This window comes from Patella vulgata, chromosome 9 (genome assembly GCF_932274485.2).
Source record: "Patella vulgata chromosome 9, xgPatVulg1.2, whole genome shotgun sequence".
Lineage (NCBI taxonomy): Eukaryota > Metazoa > Mollusca > Gastropoda > Patellidae > Patella > Patella vulgata.
The window spans coordinates 14390720-14410564 of record NC_065887.2 but is presented as its reverse complement, the minus strand read 5'-3'; the positions used below and the strand labels follow the sequence as shown (position 1 = coordinate 14410564).

General features: G+C 36.4%; 1 long non-coding RNA gene across 1 annotated transcript; it reads left to right on the top strand.

Annotated features, from left to right (window-relative positions):
* Positions 1 to 12663: 12663 nt before the first annotated feature.
* On the top strand, positions 12664 to 18535 carry LOC126831936 (uncharacterized). Its single transcript, XR_007684436.2, has 3 exons — positions 12664 to 12752; positions 14201 to 14281; positions 18407 to 18535. It is a non-coding gene; the product is annotated as an uncharacterized LOC126831936 (long non-coding RNA).
* The last annotated feature ends 1310 nt before the right edge of the window (positions 18536 to 19845 follow it).

Sequence of the window (19845 nt, the reverse complement as noted above, 5' to 3'; positions counted from 1 at the left end):
CTAGCGGCTACAATTGTAACAATATTTCATAAACAATTGAATTTGAGTTTTAAATGAACTCATACCATAAGTAATATTCTGGCAATGGAGAATAGTTAATCAAGGCCATAATATTATTATACGTATGTGTGCTTTAGCACAAATATGGATGGCGGGGTTTGTGCTAAAAAACACATATGTGTAATAATATGTATAGGTTATTTATATGAAAGTGTAACCCAAAGAATTTCACTATATCGACATCGGTGAACTCAATGGTGTGGGATAATATTATGTCGAAGAAGGATGTCAATCCATTCATTAGCTGTTTATTTTTTGATGTGGCTATTTCCATAATCCGTCCTATTTCCATACAATATTGTACGTCCCTTTACTTTATTTACTTCAGTTATCTCGATACTTGTCAGACATTATAATAGAGTATTAGTATAATACTGATTTATTTTTTTAAAAGTTTTTATAAATACGGGATGTTATTACGAAGTATAATTTATCTCTCCAAAGACGTGGATCTGAAAAACAGTGATGACAACTAATAAAATAAAACCACGTACGAACAATCCAAACCATTAGACAAAATTCGCAGTCCTAAAAAAAGGTATAGGCAAAATAGTGTAATAAGGCAAAATAGTGTAATCAGCATATGGACAAACTACACGACAAACAGTGGTAACAGGTGTCCGGAAGAGTAAGCTTACCCTGCCTGGCGCCTCACCGGCCATAGCTGCATCCAAAGTATTAGGCGAAATCTCGGTAAAATAGCGTGATTGGCCAATGGACTATCGGTATGCAAAATGCACGTGATGAACAGTGTTAACAATGTAGTAGACAGACATTATCAGGGAGCTAGTATACGCGTCAATTAAATATATCTAGAATAATAGCCGAGAGAGACATGTTATATTTACCAATCAAGTCAATATGACGGCCATAAAACTTTTTAAAGGTTTTAATAAGTTTAGTTCGCAAGTATCCCTGTAGTTGAAGCTTAGATGACAAATGCCCCAATCTACTTAAAAAATCAGAATAAAATGAACAAGCTCTCGCGTAACCAATTAGTTGAGACACAAACACTCCATGTAATATAAGGACTGCTTGATTAATAATACTTGTCGATTACACCTCAATCATGTATTTATATTTCAGGATCGAACAATTCTTCATAAATTTAGCGGGAAATGTCTTGGAATTCTTCAAGATGGAAGAGGCGTTGACGTTATAGTGTGTAATGGCGGAATTGATCAAAAATGGAATTGGGACCGGACGATTCCGACCAAAATAAAAAATTTAAGAAAACGACACAATTTAAAGTAATAACAAATAAAATTTAACTATCCATTCAATATTTTAAATCTGTGATAAATAATTTAATTCATTCACTAAATACATAATGTAAGGAGAAGGAGTTGGGTTAGATTAACTTTACTGAAATTGTGACACGAATTTAGAGTCGAACAACTAAGGATCTGTGTTTACAGGTTTGCGTGCACGAAAAAGACCCTTTAAGTGTTGGAATTTGATGACGATTGGCCAGAAACACCGCAGATGTGCTGACAAATTTTATCCCATCACACACGACATGTTGTGTTTGCACGTGTTTAATAGCTCGGTTGGTGCAGAAAAATTAGGACGTTAAACACCAAGAATTTTACTGTAAATAAAAAATGTCATGTCTTCACATCACGAAGTACAAATAAACCAGTCAGAATAGCCAACACGTTAAATTATATTTATTCTAGATTTTAGAATATAAACTAACGATAAAATGATTCAGATTTGTGTAAAAAGCTAACTGTAAACTTAATCTAAGAAAAATACCCAGTGTTTTGCATTCATGCATTAATGATCATTTTGTCTCCATATGTAATATTTTTGTTGCTATTCACAGTTTATTGTTAATAAATTCTTCGCCCTAAAAGTGTCAAATTCATGGTCTAAAAGGATATTAACGAATGTAAATTTCATTAAAGAAATACACTACAGTTGCTTTCAATTGACGTCCATTCTAAAACTATGAAATCCGGCCAGTATATATCTAATAAACTTATGGTGGAAATGGGATTTAATATGAAGTTTTCTAAACGGAGGTATGGTCACCTCCAGATCCTAACGCCGCAAGATCATTAATATACTCCAAAATGAAAATTAAATCATGTTCGTACTGTCCGGGACAGAAGATAATCAAAATCGGGGATGCAAAATGTGGATAACAGTGGAGAAAGAATTTACCAATAACATAAATATTTAGTGGAGTGACACCTATAGATAAAGAGTTATTCCCCCTTTCCAGTGAAAGTGCATATTATATATTTTTTATAACCAATAACTTCTGTCTCTTTGATGTGTATGTGGATTTAAACACAACGGGACATATTTATTGCTAGATAGCATAAACTGTTCTCCACATCTATCCAGGTACATACCGGCCACAGTACCACACTTCTATCGTGGTGTTAGCCGAGAATCTCCCCCGGGGATTTTCAGAGGACCCGTGAACTCGTTGGCGTACACCTTAACAGATCCTTAAAGGCTCAATACCACTCTTGTTGTAACTGAATAATATGTCCCAAGCTTTATTCTAGTCAACAAATTGTACTATTTTAAAATATTCCAATTAATTGATGATACAATTTCATCTTAACACACCTAATTTAAAAATTGGAAGAATTCAACTAAATGATTTGAAAAGCCTAACGTAAACCTTTTCAAATGTGACTTGGATTTAAAAATATTTTCGAACCCTCTGAACAAGTAAAATAGGATGTAATGGATAATTTACACAACAGGTAGGACACATAAACATCTAATACTTAGAATAAGGCTATTATTTATTTTCTGGAGCTGTCAAGCCAGCAAGAGTGTTATTGTCCCTTTAACACTTGGAATTCGCTGTAGGGTTAGATTTAGCGATTATTCGATTATTTGAATTTCGTTTATCCAGTCGCCATGAACGAAAAACGTATTGGAAACCACTTTATGTCGCTTACAATCGGATAAAACTGGTTTGTCTGGATAACTATTGTCGTAGTTGTGAGAGGTTAATAAAATGTGTTTTTCTTTCTAAATTTAGCGCTATTTAACTTACAGATCGGGTAATAACAAAATGGGGTCCATGTCCGCGATTAACCAGACTGAACATTCAGATAGATCAGCTAAAATTAGTTATTCCTCGTCGTAAGACGACATAAGCCCGGTTTTACAGATTAAAGAGTCTACCGATAACGACAACATATCCTATTACTGTCTTGAGTTAATAGAAAAAAAAACAGAAATAGCGACGATTTTAATTCATTGCACTTTCTTATTTATTTATTTAATTAATAATTTAATCATTTAGCTCGAAAATAACCTTACAGCTATTTATATTTTTACCATGTAGAATTACCATACACCCAAACCCTATTAGTGTTCAATAAAATTCGCGTAGTCATATATATGTTTAAAATAGCCTTAAAATACGTGGCATCTATTCACGCAGTCATATCTAGTTAAAGAATAATCCTAAATCCTATACTTCATTTGTGTCAATTGCGAAATTGGCAAATCTTTAATTTTCTTTTTAAATCCAACGTTTGATATTCAATGTGTTATGTCACGTGTACACGTTTGAAAAGACTCACCCAACAAGCATCATTATCCTTATCTGTTTAACCACGGATCTTGACAATCGAGACATAAACTTAGTTTTCCGGTGAAAAGAAATAATACAATTTCCAAATAGCGTCGTCGAGTTGAAATTATTTCATCTTTTTATGTGAATGTATTATAAGTGCTAGAATGATTATGTTTTGACTTTCTTAGAAAATAATGCAATTCTAGCTTTAATCAATTTAAAAGAAAGATGCGTGCAAGAACAACTTCAAATTGAAGGTCTGAAAGAGCCAATGCTTTTGGTACACATTATTACACATTTTATACGTTTAAAAAAAACGATGAACGAATCGATCTGTACTTGTGTTTGTATTATTGCCAACTCGAGTAACAGCTGTTAGTGTTGGCGGTGAATGAATCTAGATTTTAGTGAGATGTGATTCATTCTAGATTTTAGTGAGATGTCTTGATAACGCGCAATACAAAACAATTTCAAATTCCCCAAATTATTCTTGCGATCAGCACCATGAATCTAGTAAAGTAATGGCTAATTTTGTCATGAGATTTTAATGAATCATTGTTTGGTGTCATATCTACTATGTTTTTAAAATTTGAACCGAAGCCTTAAGATATTAGGGATTTTAATGGCACATTGAATTCGCCGATTATTTTAGTGTTAAAGTAGCTAAGTCTCTAAGTCAAAAGCATCCAAAGTCTTCGACATTGAAAACGCGAATTATTTGTCAATTTAAATCAATATTGATGTTGTGATCTTACCAGGAACAAATGGGCTTCTGGTATCCAAAATTTAAGACAAATTAAACATTTTACCATTGGTACACGAATCGAGTACCAATTCGTGTACCATAATGCGTTTCAGCGCCATTTGTAACAAGGGACTCGAAGAACGAGGCTAGACATCTTCCACAAGTTATGTCAACCGGTGACAACATATTCTTATCTGTGTGTGAGTTAGTTGTATTTTACGTCCGATTTATGATATCAGAAACATACGGGCAGGATTTTAGACTCCTTCAACTCGCTCTAGCCAGAGCAGCGAACGTCTGAAAACAGAACATTCTGACCTTCTAAAATCCCTTCTTTTATTAGTGTACAACGTCTGCTTCCATCGCAGACATTTTGTCTTATTTTATTATGTTTAGCGCAAGCGCAAGCCACTTTCTTGTGGGGTATAAGGAGGTTTAGAAGGCGCCCCTATCTCCAAGCCACATACGCTTACACCGGAGGTGACCGACCATCTATATTCTAGATCAACTAGGGCATCCCAACACCCGATTTATGTATTATTTATTAGCACCCCACCCACTGGTTTTATTTATACCTCTGTTTTCTCGGATAAGCATATCATTATTTATTTCATTATTTGCATTATGACAGAATTATGCATTGTAGGCATGCCTAATTTGGAGACTGACCAACCAAAGAACAAACTTCGTTATATAGAGATGGACATCCACATTTCCTTGCAGCTTAGCTGCGGTTATTTCCTAATTGAGTCAGAAAGAAATATACTGCGTCACTGTCATTACATTCCGTTTAGTTTGATGATCACAAGGAGGGGAATGATGTTTCTTAGTAAACAAAAAGGAAATGGTAATACTAGACAGTCTATGTATTTTGTTAAATGTGGAATCTTTTCAATTAATGAATGTAATATCTATTTCTTTGGCCTCTCTTTTTTACTATGTAACAATACGTGTTTATGAGTTAGAAACCAATATTATATTGGGCTATAAGCCGTAAGTTCCCACTCCGCTATACAGTGACTGGCCTTTTATGATCCGGACTTCACACATAATCAAACACAACACAGTTAATGATTTACCAAAACCGTGATATAAATATTGCGACCGCCGGTCTAGAGAGTGATTGTCTCCTGAATGGCTATAGTCTGTCAGTTGACGTCATAAATTAGAACGCCAATTTCTTTTATACTAATGATTAACGCGATGATCCGGATATAAATGTAGTCCAGTGAGCATATAGCAGCAAAACCAACAACGAAATGAAATGAAATGAAATGGGTTTAACGTCCTACTCCTAACCTGGGCTAATAAAGACGGGCATACGCCATACAGTGTGCTATGAGGGAAATTTTGCCCGGACAGCGGCGCTACGGCCTACTCTTATATCGAATGCCAACTGTCAAGGGATCTGCCAACAACGAAAACATTCTGCAGTACTAAAGTATCAAACTTTATAGTAGGTATTGTGACAATGCTAATCATTCCATCTATGTGGCATTGTTCAATTGCAAGAAGTTTTTGACCACACAAGAACGAAGGAGTCTGGAATTGTCAACTAAGAAAGATTCCATTCTAATATAAAAAAACAGTATGGTGGTCCGAGAATGACATCTCAGTTCGTAGTGCTGCGGTAGCTGATGCTATTTCAATCATTGTTCCCGCAAGGTGGCGATCTTCAGTTCTTGGTGAAGCTATCCACACATTGTTTAGTTTCCTTCAAAGCATACTACGTGTCTAAGCAGGTTGGTGCATAACAGTAGGACGATAACTCCTATATCACTTTATGAAACTGGCAAAGACAAGAATATATCCAACAAGACTCATTTACCCAAGCTTGGTTTTGTTATAGAATACATATCGTTGCTCAGACTAACATCCATTAAGCCCCCTTCACACTAAACAAGTTCAAACATGTTTGTAAAACACGCCCTACCCCGTCCTAGAAAATCGTAAAACTGGTCGATCTAAAATGTGTCAATAATGTCTATAATACGATCCTAGTTGGTTCATCTCGTCTGTACCCAGTTCACAGTGAGTTTATATCAAGCTCAGATCGAATAAAATTTGCGATTTACAAACATTCCAAGATCCGGTGTCAGTTTTTAACTCGTCCTCATCCCGTTCATTGTGCATTCGAAAACATTCATATTGCGTGTGGAATCTCTTTCTGGCCTAAGAGGTATAAAAACCCAGCTTAAGATACCGTCCTTGTTAAACTGCTGTTATTAACAAATCCATCTTGTAGGCGGCTTCTTATATTTGAAGAAAACATTTTTTCTTCGTTAACCGCTTAAGCTAAAGTAACATTACAAAATTGTTCTACTGGGTACATATTAAACAATCTTCAAAAGGATTTTGAAAATGTGTAGGAGTTATTGATAATATACGTGAAAATACTGGAAAAAATTAAACATAGAATACAATATGTACGTAGTTTATTTGGATTTATCTAGATGTTGACGATATTTGAGTAAATCCGACCTTTGTCACAGAATTGACTTTTGGTGTATTTAAGACCCGTGTTGAATATTAATGTTAATCATGCACCAGATGTCGACAAACAGATTTATCATGTATAACTATTCTCATTTTATTAAAAAAAACAGTTTTACGTGGACCAGCATGTATAATAGTTTTTGATAGCTCGCGGCTGATTAATAATTTACACCTAATTATTTACAAAACAAAAGTTGCCAGAGAACAATAAAGGGTTTACTTTAATAAGGGAGCAGTGGACATTTTGAATTGTCCAGATCAAGTACGGATTTGATGTTTGTATGCTCGGCGTATTTTTGCTGGATATATCAAGATCTTGAACCGACGGCTTTGTAGCGCTGATAACAGGGAAAAGGATTATCCATTGAGTACAATTTGACGACCAGGCTGTGATGATAAAGGTAAATACAAGAAGAAATCGGCTTACAAGTTAAATCTTTATAATCATCGTAAGCAAACAAAATACCCGATATGGGGCTTTCTGAATCCTAAGATTTCCAACTAAACAGAAATACAAACAATTTACAACTTATTAAACAAACAAATTGAGTGTTGTTTTCACCGTTTTTCCAAGTTACATTCGATCCAGTATTTATTTTGTTTATTAGGAAAGAAATGTTTTTGTCATTTCAGATGCTCTTATACGTAATTAATTGTGACGTCGCATTTCAGTCCCACGATTTTTCTCGCCTCATCGCCTAGGACTTGTTTTTATCTAATCAGATTGTTTTGATGGATACATAGATTTTTATCAATTTTTCTTTTATTGTAATATTATGTCGGTCGGTCATTCAGTCGAATGATGTGGTGTCAATTTGCCGTGTGCACGTGACAAGGAGTAGGGTCGCCTGTCCAACCTTCAACTACTAAAGAATCCTACGCGCAAGAGAATTATTGAAATAAAATTGAACCATATCTTAGTCCAAAAATGACCTAGTTTTGTCGAATGAGCATTGAAATTACAAGTTTTCTTGTATGCTGTTCGTGGTTCTCCCTTGTCAGTGATGCAGGACGGAGGGGCTGACAAGGAAAGCTGTCTAGTCGTTCGGATGGAACGAAAAACCGAGGTCCCGTGTACACATTGGCGTGCACGTAAAAGATCCCTTGGCAGTTGGAATTCGATATAAGAGTAGGCCGTAGTGCCGCTGCCCGGGCAAAATTTCCCTCATAGCACACTGTATGGCGTATGCCCGTCTTCATTAGCCCAGGTTAGAAGCAGAACAGTAGGACGTTAAACCCCATTTCATTTCATTTGTATGCTGTTCGATTTGAATATTAAGATTTCCATAGTGAATCTCATACGTGCTTTTGAACGAGGCGTTGCCACATTTGCTTCATCTGTTGTAGATCGAACATTAAAATCTGCGGGGAAATCAATGGTGACCGAGGGTCATATGGCGGTCTTTACAATATTTTTTTTTAAATCCAATAGTCTCGAACACCTAGATTATGTATAGTATAGATTTTGCTGGTTTCACTTTTTGAAACGAAGTAACTCCACTATCAACAATTGGTCTCATTTCACCTTTTATAGCCCCATTGACTCAGTAAGAATTTGGATCGCTAACGGTCTCTTGTTCGATCCTGGTGTTGGCCGACAAAGTTCGTCGGCATTTTTCCGGCGTGGTTCGAATTGGCGTGCACGTAAAACAATCAGATTAGTCATGTCTTCATTATCCCAGTCAGTACAGAAAGGTAAGAGATTTAAGATGGAACTCAATAACACCTGTATGGCATTGTTCTTCGGAATGTTTAATATCCAAGTACTAGTAGGTGCCTTGCTCCAATAATAGAAAAATTGATAAAAAAAAATATAAAAAAATAGGTATCCAACAAAACAAGCTGATTAAAAAAAAGTCCTAGGAGTTGGTGGCAAAATAATTATAATTAATCTTATGTCGTTTACACAGACACATTTAATTACGACGTCACAATTAATTACGATAATTAGGTGGTATTCCTTTTATACCTCTGGCTATTTTTGTTTTTGGGTTTCGTTTTAGTTTCTTTGTGTTTCTTAATTTTTCTACTAAAAACTGAATTATAAAAATGGTATAGCTGTCAATAATAAATCAATGTTTTTTTTCATGATTATTGTTTTGAAATTTTAATGAGATTCTAAGATATGATGTTACACACTGTGAATGTGATGTGAACTATGTACTATGTCGTTTTATTGTTTTTTTTAAATACAGCAAAAAGAAAAATACAAAGAATTAAAAAGTAAAAAAAAAGTAAAATTGGCCACATAGCTCACTGTATGGCACAAGCCCGTGTGCCCAGTTGGTGCAGAACATTTAAATTACAAGTATAGTCTATATGCCCTACTTATCACCGTAAACAACCAATAAACTTTGGCATTCTTGAATACATGAATCATTAATATTCACCAAATCAATTCGGAATATGTAACTTCAGGCTATTAGATTCCACACCACAATGGCTAAAAACGTCATAGAAATGGAGACGGGGAGAGGGGGGGGGGAGAAATACTATAAATAGAAGAGATTGGGAATTTTTGAGTGTTCGGTGTTTATTACCAAATTACATTACTTTCAATGGCTTTTTCATTTGCAAGAGTTTATGTGTAAAATCAATGAAATAAAACGATACCTACATAAACACCTTAACTTAAATGCCTAAACACCGTAACTCAAATGCCTAAACACCGTAACTTAAATGCCTGCTGGATTGTTAACTATAATTACATCCCATTTCTACTCGTTGCCACTGGCAACCTTTGATAAAACTGTCCTGTTTAATTGCAATACATGCATAAAAGTAACCGTGTATCAGAAATGTACAGAAAGAGTACTGTTCATTTCTGATACACGGATACTTTCATACCGTTTTAGATACCTATCAAGCAATAAGTAGCGGACGTTTAGTCCGACCCAGATCGCAATTGATAACGATGGCTCTAAACAATGTACATGAAACAACTAGTCAAAATCATAGTAACAAAACAAAATGGGGGGAACTACATGGCAGTTCAAAAACATATACAATGACATTAAATTAACATAACAACATATTACAAATTATTATACATATCAATTGGCATCTATTTCATAATTTGGTTTGATTTATATTAATATGCAAAATATATCAATTAGAATATTGAATAATTATTTTAATTAATTGTGATGATAGAAGAGGCAGTTCTCTTGCTGGGCACTTCACAGGCATTGAAAATAAGCAGGATGAAAAAAACGCCTAGAAAGTCATAAACTTTATTACAAATAAATTTCAACGGAAGAACCATCCGCCGATGCATACTTTCACCAGGAATGACCACGTTTCGCATTTCCTTTACACTACATTTAATAATATCGCAGTCCTCTACGCCATAGACAAGTTGTTTTGACGATGTGGTCTAAACAAACACGTGATTGTTTTACGCTCAGAGTATCATAGCAAGACGCACGTGTAAATACTACTCAGGTCGTCTCTCCACTGCGAAATCATTCTACCATGAAATGTAACGTGAGGCTCAGAAAGGGATAAATAATGAAAGAGCAGAAAGTATCTGTCACTTTTCGGTTGAAACGACTCGATATCATATACCATTTTTCACATTTTGCTTCACAATAGAAATGTGATGTAAGTAACTTATTAGCACCTTTCCTCGGTATTCACCGATACACCTCGGAAAGTGTGCTAATAACTACTACTTAACTCGAGCTGTTCAGTGGTGGGAGAAGAAACCCCCGGTATATCCCTCCTACTTCGAATAGCACAGATTGTTTGTTATCGCAGCAATGGTACTTGACAATCGAGACTGGAATCACCATTTTTAACTTAAATTATTAAATAGCGATTGTGTGTGTTTCAATCCGATGGTTTTGAGAGTTGATTATAGGCTTGTTATTTTATTAAATGGCTAAATAATACCTTAGCAATAGGAAGATTTAGCTCTTACACAGTGCATCTTTAATGAACTTTGTATATCCGCTAGGATTTACAGTAAGATATTTTAATTTTAATTTCGAGACCTTTTGAAATTTGCAGTAGTTTATCCCTCGGGAGCCACGGTGGCTAAGTGAGTAAGACGCTGATTCGCTAGTATGGCGGTCGTGGTTCGCTCCCAGTGTTGGCCAAGAAAGTGCATCGTGATTTTCCGGCGTGGTTTCTCTTTGTTAGTGGATGAGGAAGGAGGTCCAGACAAGTACAGCTATCTAATCGTTCGGACGGGACGAAAACCCGAGGTTCCGTGTACACATTGGCGTGCACGAAAAATATCTCTTGGCAATTGGAATTCGATATAAGAGTAGGCCGTATTATGGTGCCGCTGTCCGGGCAATATTTCCCTCATAGCACACTGAATGGAGTATGCCCGGCATCACTAGCTCAGTCGCAGCAGAGCAGTAGGACGTTAAACCCCATTTCTTTTCATTTTATCCCTTGTGTGATAGTGTAGACCAGTGTTCTCCGAGAAATTCCATGGGATTTCCTGGTCTGGTTTCCCCATGTCAGTGGTGCAGGACGGCGGACCTTGCAATGAAATCTCTATTCATTCAGACGGGACAAAAATAAGGACGTACCGTGTACACAATGGCGGGAATGTAAATGAACGTTTGGGAAATAAATGTAGATATAAATGTAGGCCGTAGCGCTGCTGTCCGGGCAACAATTTCCCTCTTAGCTCACTCTATGGCGTATGCCCGTCTTCATCAAACCAGTCGTTGTAGAAGAGTAGGACGTTAAACACAATTTCATTTACTCGCTACAAATAGTATGTACTTGTAATTCGAACGTACTGTCCTTCATTGTAATTGAAATAATATATTATTTGTACATATGTCGCGTCGAGATAAATCTGGATTCATATTTTGAAATATGATCATTGTTAATTCTACTAATTTAGATTATAAGATAAGATTTAATCCCACAAACCAAATATTTAACTTAATGTAATTAACTGAAAGGAAAAAGGAGATCAATTTAAGAGTCTGCCTTGGGACTTTCAGCCTTTTACATGTAAGTTTTGCTGAAAAAAAACCCATCGAACACAGAGGAACTGAAATTATTTTGTTCGCTTTAAATTAAATCAAACCAGTATAAAATGTCACTTCCGTTTCTTTTATCCATGCATATCTTCCGATTTTGTTATGAATGCTATTAACTTCTTAAAGCACAGCCAAACAATCCTTTATGCGCTTGCGGATATGAGTTTTGATACCTTTTAATCTGTCCATTACAATCAGATATCTGTAATTAACAATACTCATCTCTTTCTTATACATACACTCTTAATTTCAATTTAGAGATTATTAAATTGCACAAATGATAATATCGTTTCAGTTAGGATATTTAAAAACGTTCATGGGCCTTTGGGTATTTATAAGATTATAATTGCAAACCTGAATTAATAGTTTCGTTCATTACATTTCCGTCAATTAGTCGTAGCTATCGTTTCATGTATTGCTTATATATAGATCTATTTTGTATATACCATTGGTAAAATGGGATATAAGTAATACAGACCTAGTTTGTTCTCGAATCCTTGTCAGTGAAAAGAAAAATATGTGTTATTATTTCCACGTTGCAAACTCTTTACAAGTAATGTATTATAACAGGCCGACGTTTGCACTTGTGAAAGGTGCGGGGCGCGGGACCCCTCAGGGAACATTGTGTAGTCGTTTGGGTGGTACTGACAAAGTAGGTCTCGTGTACACGTCGGTGAGCCTATAAAAGAACCGTTACAATTTGATGAATAATTAGCCTGTTTTAAAATATATCTGGGATTCCCCACTAAGAATAGATCTTTGATGAAGAACATGTTCTTTATCATTTTTCAGATATATGCAGAACATCCTAAGAACATGAACAAGATACTGTCACTGGTTATGATAATAAGTCTTTTGGCTGTAGTCACAGAAACTGTCCCCATCGCAGGTAATTTACATGTCCATCCAAGTCCATAATTGATATCCAATTCCCTAAATCCTTAACTTTTCTTATTTCTTGACACAAATGTGAAAATAAAATGACAGCTACGAAAAGGATGGAAATACGCCAACAGAGCAGCTGTCTCAAAAGCAACTTTCTGGACACATATTATATCTCCGGAAAAGAAATTGCTAGATAGTTGAAAATGAACAGGGTTCACCCTTTCCGATCCCAATGCTTACATAGAACAATATGGGTTTGTGTAATTCATGAAGTGTGTCTCTCGTGACTCCAACTCTTAAAACCAAAATAGAAAAGAATCAGTCATAAACTGCAATCTCCACCACAATAACAATGTTTGAGACAGAATGGGATAACTCAGGAACGAGAGAGTGTTGAAATCGATAGGATCGACTTCTCATTAACCCAATGCTTTAAGTCCATTCAAAACCTTGAGCTCTCATAATGGAAAACTGCTTCATACCAATTTTGCAAAATATCCTTTACGGACTATAGCCTCTATCGAGTTAACAAGAACATTTCCTGTGAGAATGAAAGGGTTAAAACAAATGTCGTAGAGTGCTGAAAATCGATGGGGATCATCCTTGTAATATCTACAATCATCATACCAGATTCGCAACAAAATTATCAAAAACCCTAACCTCTATCGAGTTAAGAAAATAATAGTCGACTAACATTGACGACGACGATATACGCGCAAACTACGTGTGGCGTGTATAAAAAAGTCCAGCTTAACCGGAGTGGGGCCCTGGGCCTGACTACAATCGCGGGGCCCCTTTTGAATGGGACGCATGCGTAACACACAAATGAACGGTCTGTAATACAAGAATAATTACATAATATCTGATCGCATACGAAATCTATTCAGTTCCCAATGGCATACAAGTCTAGAAGCCTAGACCGATCACCGAGTGGAACTTCACAGAAAAGGTTGAGGGATAGCTCAGTCTCCGCCCTCGCGCCGCTAGATCGATTACCGTGAAACTTTTATCTGGAATTTGAATTTTTTCTTTTTTTGCCATGAACCGCGAGGCCTCAGGCCCATGCCTAAGCTGGGCTTTGGCAGCACTTATTGATCAAATATTGGAAACCGTCGTTAAACGCCATTCAGCAGCAGCACCATTGACATCATATATAGACGAACATGAATCTAGAATCTCGAGATCTAACGAAGGTCAACACAGATTACCGAGACTTCCCGATATCAATCTCCCACCAACTGACCCCAGTCCGGTTCTGCTCACAAGTTCCGTATCTCATCTTGTTGAATAGCTTTTCTGGGGAACTTTGCGATGAAAATTACCATATTGTGCTGTAGTGACGATTATTCTAAATAGTGATCTCGGGGTCGTTCTATTATTATCATTGCCTTAGTGTCCGATCTCGGCGATGATGTGGTATACGATTTTTATAATTCAAGTTTAATTTTTCAGATTTATTGAGAGTACGAAGAGATGATGTGCCAGCCGGAACAGAAAGCGATGAGAACCAAAACAGTACTACTTTAAGCGGGGGTAAGTTGCTATTGAGTTGGGAAGGTGGTGTGCCTCAAAGTGAGGCGCAGACGCACTAATCTTGAGTTCCTCAAGGTTTTCCGGCCTGATTTACCCTTGTCACAGATGGAACGGATGGTCGAGTGGTTTGGGCGACACGAAACCCCGTTGCTCCGTATACACATTAGTGTACAAGTAAAATACCTCTTGACAGTGTATCTTTAGTAATGGAGTAGACCGTGTGCCGCTGTACCGATAAAATTTCCATCATACCACACTGTATAGCGCATATCCATCTCCATTAGAAAAGTATGTGAGATCCTAATTGTAGGCCGGTTCGGAAATGATAGGGTTAGTATTCCCCAAAATATTAATTCATATAAAGCGGCCACGGTGGACTCCGAAAATGCCCAAACCTCCCCAACCGGCCTACAATTAGCATCTCCAAATGCAGATGGATGTCAAGGTCCTTATCCCCCAACCCTACTACTGTCTTACAAATAAAGTTCCGTCTTTAGATTCAGACATTGCTCGGAAATAGAGGACATATGTTTTAGGTACCCATGCACTATGGAATGTTCGTGCGATGTAATTGTGTTAATCATCTCTTGTCAAAAAAGAATAAATACAAACTGTTTTCAGTAAAAAAATAGAACTCATTTCAGTGGCCAGGTTATTGCTTGACGATTAATCTGGTAGTTGCGTATATTCTCCTACGCACAGATTATATTTATCAAAATGGCGTTCATATCTTACAACCTAATCATTAATGTATTCCTCGTTGAATGAATTAATATCAATTTCTGATCAAAAGTAATTCCAAGTTTGTATAAAATATTGATGTTTTATGTTGTTTTGTTATAACAAAAAGAGTCCTTTAAGGACATCAAATATTAAGAAATGACATAGATGGGTTGCAGAACAAACGAGTTATCTAAAGCTACTGGTGCTGGTGCTGGGTGGGGCATTTGAATGTTTAAAGACGTATTATATAAGATGTTGATGAAGGGCTGGTCTTTCGTGCTAAAATACTTTAAAGATTGATGATCAAATAAATATATTGAACATTTCAGCCAAATTTCTTTATTCTGAGTGAAGTTATGAATGTTCGAAATTTTGACAAGTAACACTGACACTGTAAAAAAAAAGAAGTCTCGATTCTCATTCCTCTATTTAGCAGCGTCCGTAAATGGGGTCCAGTTTAACAACGCTATGACATATTTTGTCTAGTCCGCTCAATATCTTAGCCATCCGATGATCTAGAGGGTTGATTATGGTCTTGATATGGAGTGGCGAAATGCCTAAATGATAATTTATATAACACGTGAAGCAAGGATATAGACTGGCAAAAGGCATATTTATCTCTTACATAATTGCTTATGTGTGATGCTTTCCTCGTGCACTTACTATAATGCATCTCCGAAAAGACCCACAATTTCCTTCACTTACTCTCAAAAGCACTGAATATCTTTAAATGGAGAGTTTTTTTGGTTTTTTTTGTTTTTTTTGTTGGTTTTTTTTTTAATGTAAAATTTAAATAATACAAAAATGCTTGGCGAGTAGCCAATGCCCCTGTCTCAATACCTACAAGGTTCCGGGTTTGAGCCTGGTGTTGGTCGAGTAGCCTTCTTACTCCTTGTCATTGGTGTATGGCGGAGGGCCTGTCAAGGACTAGAGTGAAGCCGTTCAAATGCGACAAAACTCCTAGTTCCCTGTATTTTATGGAATGTTACCCGTTACAGTAGGAAATTGAAATAAAAATCGGGCATATACAATCATTCAACGAAAGACTGCTGGATGATTGTGGAAACGAAGTGATCGAACCATTAATAATAATAGAATAATAGTAGGCCGTAGCATTGTATTTGTGGAAATATCTGTCATCATAGAACAATGCATATGCTATGCCGTTTCCCCGGTTGGACCAGAGAAGTAAGTTGTTAAACCCCATTTAATAGTGTATTGAAGTGAAATGAAATGAGCCAACCGGGATAATGAAGCGAACCATTCGCTATACAATGTACAATGGGATTTAACGTCCACATTGATGCGCACGTAGAAGAAACTCTGGAATTGGGAAATTGAGGAAGACAGGGCGGAAACGCCAATGCCCAGGCATAGCACACAGCATGGTTAATGCAGAACGTTCAAATCTAGAACAATATGTATATCATAATTCATTCTGCAATGTATCTATTTGTTGATCCACTACATGGCTTATCCACAACGACAGGCTATTTATCCATGGTGATTATAATATTAAAGCGCAAATTGCAAATTTTCAAGTTATATTTTTAAAATGTATGAAAATAAAGCCTTAAAATAGATGGTATCCATAAACAGTCCTACCTTGTTAATCCTATAATTCGCTATTGCCAGCTGAGAAATTGGCAAAAATATCATTTTTAACTTCAAGTTCCAACGTTGGAAAATGGCTGCCCCATGTTGTCAATAGCAAATCAGGGGAGGTAATTGTGTTGTTATTTCCTGTGTCATAGATTTTTAAGGGTGGGAAATTATGCCCATGATCGTATAATAGTGATTTGATAACCTTTTGAGCAAAAGACATAGAAATAATTATGTTTTGACTTTCTTAGAAAGTTTGAAATTCTCGCTTTAATCTTTCACTCAAATATTAATACAATTAAATTTATTTTCTAACGTCTATGTCTAACATTTTTCATAGAGCTGGACGTACCTGTGGATTCTATATTCTAACGTGTCTGGCATGGTCAAATTCTTGGAAATGGATCTTAACGAATAAAACCAGTGACAAATTCCACTTGTTTTGGTAAAAGAAAAGATAACAACCTTTCGGGGACATGTAGATTTATCCTGAAGTTTCCGGAAATAACTGAACTTTTGAGAATACAAAATACAATTTCCGGATCAAAAGAGGAGTATTCCGGAACTTAAATATATTTCTAAATACAAATATGTTTTTAATAAGACAAAATTGAATTTCTGGACACGCGAAGACATTTAGCGAAAAGAAAAATGAAGGTTTGGTAAACACAAAGCGAAATTTCAGTTCATAGCTGGTTGATCAAACTTTATGTCATTAACTTTTGACGAAGTCTGTTTGGCGAAGATAAAACATAACTTCCTGGCACATTAACGTTCGACGAAGTTCGTTTGGCGAAAAGCTTGTTTGGCGAAGGTAAAACATAACTTCCTGGCATTAACGTTCGACGAAGTTAAAACCGAATATTATCCTGGTATATATGGACGTGAGACAAAATTCAATGGACTCTTGCCAAAGACTAAAGTACAAAATTGAATATCCAGACATAATGAGTGATTGGCGAAACCAGAACTAAATTGCTGGACATAATTAGACATTTTAGCACGTTATAGAATGTATCCGGAAATAACGAATTAGGTGGGCATAATTTTGGAATCCGTATAAACTTCACATAATAAATTTAATTGTATATGTTTACAAATATGCCATAACAGCCATTTAACCCTTGTCGGTGCACGTGGGGTCTCCGTGGACCCCATGCACATGTTTTATAGTGTTGTGTAATAACTACTGGGCACTGCTTTTTGAAATTTAGTGACTTTGTCTCCTATACATTTTTACACGTAGTGAAGAACTCGGTATTCATCTGCTTCCCACATGCAGAGTTCTGTTACATGCAAATCAGGCCCAACGTTTGAAGATAACAAGGGGTCCAATCGGACCCCTAACTTAAACAACTCAACGTAGGGATTTTGCTAATGTATTTGCTGCCTAATACCATATTGCGTATGCCAGAGTATTCTCTCTTTTAGCAGCTGCATGTTACAAATACCAAAAATTAAATGATGAATTCAAGATATTCAATGGTTTTTGTATCAAGCGTGAATTGCCATTTTAACCTCTTTATCACATAGTACACAAAGTATCAATTTTGTGAGAATTATTAAATCTTTTCCAAATGTCACTAAAATGTTTTTGTAAAATAATTTAGTTGTTTTTCAGTTGTCAAATAGAGGAAGGCAAATAAAAACTAAACCGCTGCCTTTTAATTCAAATATATCTGTACGTAAAAACTTTGAATTATAACTGGGGTCCATAGGGACCCCTGATACCTGCTATGTGATTCTCATAACGTGAACCCACAAAGGTTAATACTAACTTTTTGCTTTGTTTTCTTACAGAAAAGTTCCCTGATAGGATAAGCGAAGGAATTGGCTTTTGCTGCAATCCCGGTGTGTGACAGGTCTCCATGGTTTAGTTGTCGAAGACATTTGAGATGTTATGGTTAATAAACACATCTTTAACCGTCACTATCTGTGTTGCTGGTATATTGTATAGCGAATCACTGCCCATTTAACACAGACGAGGCTGGTGGTCGGGTGGTCGAGTGTCTAGATGCGCTTTAGAGCATATTAAGGGCTGCCATTGAGTCAATTAAGTGGCGTGATTTCAATCCCAAACCTGTCCGTGACGCCTGTCCAACCGCGTAGGTTCTCACCCTCTCCTAAAGACCTCTACGCGCAATTGAATTAAAGAAATAAAATTGCACTTATATTTAGTCCCGAATTGACCTAGTTGTGCCCAGTGGACGCTAACTCCCCTCTCGCGATATAGTCATTTACATATAAATTATGTGGATTCTGCATGTCCATATAAGTCGTTATGTATCATACAAAAAACATTTAATGGAGATGGCGATAAAATGTAATCCAGCCATTAATAATATAATATAATAATATTTCACATCGTGGGTATTAGTTCTGCTCCCGTGTAGCGTGTGCTTTATAAGTAGAAAAAAAAAGACATCTACTTTTTTTTACTTTTAACGGATTAAATCCACCTACCATTAAATGAACATTGGGGTGGTGACTTTTTTCCAGATAAACATTACACATACCCTGGCGATTGGTAAGAATGAACAAGAAAGCAAATATAGAGTTTTTTGATGTTTCGTAAATAATGAATGGGCAATTCGTATCTTTGACAAACCTTGCCAATCCGGTTGTTGAATATTATCAATTAATGAAAATGAAATTCAGCAACCGGGTTAATGAAGACGGACATGCAGCAACGGGGTTAATGAAGACGAGCATACACCAAACAGTATGTGTGACAAGGGAAATTTTGCCAGAAAACAGCGACCCAACCTACTTTTATTTCGATTTCTAACTGTCAACGGCTCTTTTGCTTTCATCAACACGTGTGTACGGGGCATCGGTGGTTTGTGTCATCCGACAGACTTGAGGTTGTTCACCGGAAGCCCCTCCGTACTGTACCACACTGGAAATACCGAGGACAATTCTCGGAAAAAAGCGGGGCCGAACCCGAGACCAGCTGTTTAACAAGCCAGCTTCATACACATTGAATTACAATGTGTAATCAAACACGACTTGAACAAATATTCACAATATCTGCCACAATTCAGTTTGAAATGTACACGTGCAAACACAGATTGGTGCATTCAAAACACATTCTAAAGATTAAAAAATATGTTGTGGTACAACAGCCAAATGATACCGTTCGTTAGATTTATCAAAACATATTTTTGAATTTATGGGCGTAACCCTTAGAACTCCCCGTCTCCAGAGATATTCTGTTCATCGGATTTACATATGGAAAA